Source organism: Fukomys damarensis, unplaced genomic scaffold, assembly GCF_012274545.1.
Source record: "Fukomys damarensis isolate Sample0158 unplaced genomic scaffold, DMR_v1.0_HiC HiC_scaffold_2, whole genome shotgun sequence".
Taxonomy (NCBI): domain Eukaryota; kingdom Metazoa; phylum Chordata; class Mammalia; order Rodentia; family Bathyergidae; genus Fukomys; species Fukomys damarensis.
In genome coordinates this window covers 30668202-30671835 of record NW_022900914.1, presented here as the reverse complement: position 1 = coordinate 30671835, position 3634 = coordinate 30668202, and the positions used below count along the sequence as shown (strand labels likewise).

Below are 3634 nucleotides of genomic sequence, written 5' to 3'. Positions count from 1 at the left end.
AAATCTTGCCTTCCTTCCTGGGGCTGTTGGTGTGCAGGCAGGGGAGGGCCACTTGTTTTCTTTTTAAAGGCACCAAATCTCTTCAGCAAGTACACTTTCTTTGGCCCCAACTTGACACATGCTTCTTTTTGAGCCAAAATTTACATTTTTCTCCAATTTTTGCTCCTAATTTTCATGGTAAATCTATCTAAAAGCAGCTATCAGTATTCATGCCATTGACTGGATGTTGAGCTGCCTTAGAATTTCTCCACTAGACCAATTAGTCTGCCAACTTTAATTCAGTCACACACAAAGTTTCAAGATATTGACAAAATGTAGAAAAATTCTTAATCAGAATGAAACAAATGGAACTGTAGTTCAACTACCTCTGGGGTCTTCATTCCCAACTAACACTCCATGAGAACTACCCACATTACTAGTCACATTCCTGTCAGTGTTCTGGTATTTTGAGCCCCTGTCAGTATCAAGTTGTTGGGTCATGGAGGCATCTGTTCAGATTTCAAAGAAGACCTGGAAAGCCAGCCAGTGTGCCTAGATAGTGACAGTGACTACTGCATTCTGGGACTTCTTTTGGCTTCATCTTCAAATCTTTTCAAATTCTTCTTGCAAACCAGTTCTAAGATCTTCTGAATCATGTCATTAGCTTTACCAACAACAACAACCCCACTTGTCTGGCAGTGATTTTCTCTTTTGGTCAGTTTTTCATTGGTGGGAACAAATATCTATTATACACAACTTAAATAAGAGAGGTTTATGTTTGAAAGTTTCAGAGGATGCAGGTTATAATCAGCTTGCTCCATGGTGAAAGTCATGGCTGAGGGGCATTGCAGAGCAAAGCTGCTTCCAGAACCAGCCCACACCATTCTTTTGTGGGTAGCTCCTTATTGCTGACCAGCCATGACTTCTCAGATTCACAGGAATTATTCCACAGAGGTGGAGGCTGCCGTCAATGGTCTGGTGAATCTGCACCTGCAGACCTCCTGCACCTACCTCTCTCTGGGCTACTACTTCGACTGTGATGATGTGGCTTTGGTGGTGTGGGCCATTCCTTCAGCAAGTAGACCAAGGAGAAACGCAAGGGCAATGAGCATCTCCTGAAGATGCAAAGCCAGTGCGATGGCAGAGTACTTTTCCAAGACATGTAGAAACCTTCTGAAAAGGAGTGGGGTAAAATCCTGGACATGGTGGAAGCTGCCCAGGCCCCTGGAGAGGAACCTGAACCAAGCTCTTCTGGATCTTCATGCCTTGGGCTCTGCCGAGACAGACCCCATCTCTGATTTCCTGGAGAACCCTTTTCTGGATGAGGAAGTGAAGCTCATCAAGAAGATAGGCAACCACCTCACTAACCTCCGCAGGCTGGCGGGACCCCAGGCTGGGCTGGGTAAGTACCTCCTCAAAAGGTTCACTTTAAAGCACAACTAGGAGTGCCAGGAGTCAGGTGGCCTCTGAGGGGCTCCTGCTCACCCAGCATTAGGGCTGAGAAGCATGGTAGTTAGAGAGCACAGCCATCAAACAGTGTCAGAGAGGATTAGGCCAGGAAGAAGACGTAGTACCCAAAGTCCTGTTTTCTTTCCAAAACTAGACACACTGAGAAGTATGCTTTACTAATCTGCTAGGCTTTATAGTTAGTCACCATTAACTGTCAGAGGCTGGATAGTTTAAAGCAGAAATTTACGCTTTCAAAGTCTGAATGTCAGAAATGAGAAGTCAAGGTGTTTGCAGGGTCATGGTTCCTGTGAAATTGATGTGGGGATACACTTTTCTGCCCTTTTGAACACCTGAAGTTTACCAAAAAGCCTTGGTATCCCTTGAACCATGACTGCAGCAGCCTCTTGATGCCTGGATCAAGCAGCCTCTTGATGCCTCTTGATGGCGGCTGCTGCTGAAATAAATCCTGAGGATTGGATTCATTAGATGGTCCTTCTCAAGCAAATTTTCCAGGGGCTGTCTTCTTATATAAGATGTTAACAATTTTGTATCCTTGAGCCTGGGATGGGTGGAGTCGTGATGATTCTAGAGATGCTCTTAAGGTATATTTCCTTTTATACAGGTACAAAGTATTTTGTTTCTTTTTTTTTCCCTCATTGAGTTTATTGGTACATTTAGGTATACAATACAATTACATTCATTATTGTGATCTTGTACCTTTACATAACAGGTCTTGGTTCTCATTTTTTCCCCTTGTCCCTGCCTTCCCTTCACCCCTCCTCCCCTCCCCCTTTACCAACACTTCACTTCCATTTTTTCATTTTCTCATATATTTTTTCTTTTCCTTTATTACATTTCCCCTCCCCTTCCCACTTTCCCTACACCTTTAGCCCTTTTCTTCCTATTTCACATTGTCAATTATCTCATTAGGATCTTATGTACTATTATAGTTTTTCACACCAGAGAAACTATTCGGTATTTACACATGTGTGACTTATTTATTTCACTTAGGAGTATATCCTCAATATGTATCCATTTTCCTATGAGTGAATCCAATTTCTCATTCTTGGCTGAGTAGTATTCCATTTTATAGAAAAACCACATCTTCTTTATCCAGTTTCCAACTGAGGGGCAAATGGGCTGTTTCCAAGGTTTAGCTGTTACAAACTGTGCCACTATAAACATAGATGTGCATATATCACTGTGATATGATTCTTTCTAATGGTGCTAAACTCTTCAACCAACACACTGTTTTTGGTCCCAACTTTACATATGGTTCCTTTTGAGACAAAATTTATGTTTTTCATATCTTTCTGTTCTGTTTTTTCATCATAATTCTCTATATAAATCTTGCTAAAAAGCAGCAAGTTATACCCATGCCACCACCTGAACACTGGGTTGCCTTGAAATTTTTAACCACCATATTAATTAACCATAGCATTGAAACTCAGCCTTCTATGAAGTCTCAGGACATGGATGCCATGTACATTAGATCTATTCAAGAATATAATGTACATGACCTATACTCCAATTCCCAGTAGAATCCCTGTCTAAAGTCTCATATACTGGAGCTTTATGTCTGAACTCCTATCAGCCTTCTCAATTTCTCAGATCTGACCACAATCAACCCTTGAGCTCTGCTTACAACATTCTAGGGTTTTTAAACCCCATTTCACTCAACCTTTCCAAATTTTTCTTCCAAAGCAGTTCCAAAGGTGTCTAAACCACATACTCAGGCATAGATATAGCAAAGACCTCACTTCTTTGGTAGTAATTTGCTTTCCTATTCTTAGTACAAAATACCTGACACCTGGAACTTAAAAATGGAGAGATTTAGTTTGACTCTGCATTTCAGGGGTTAGAGTTCATGGTGGTCTAACTGAAAGACCAAAAAATCATTGTTGAAGGGCATGGTGAGCAAAGAGGCTTAGTTCATGTAGGCCAGGAAGCAGAAATGAAAACAGTGTCAGAGAAGAAGGGATAAGAGACCATATATAGACCCTGAGGTCATGCTTCCCTGAGTCACCCAGACATATGCAGAATTGTGCTCTGCTAAATGTTTAGGCTTCCCCAGGGCCAGTTGTATTGATAAGTAAGCTTAGCCATCACAATGGTGTAAAAATATTTACTTTTAAGAAAAAAAATTGAATGTTGGCAGTTGTTTCTGGCATTTATTCAGCTGTTGAACAATACACCGAGGATCGCC

General features: G+C 41.5%; 1 pseudogene; it reads left to right on the top strand.

The window, feature by feature from the left end:
• The first annotated feature begins 897 nt into the window (after positions 1-897).
• Positions 898-1422, top strand: LOC104856428 (annotated as a pseudogene).
• Positions 1423-3634: the final 2212 nt, after the last annotated feature.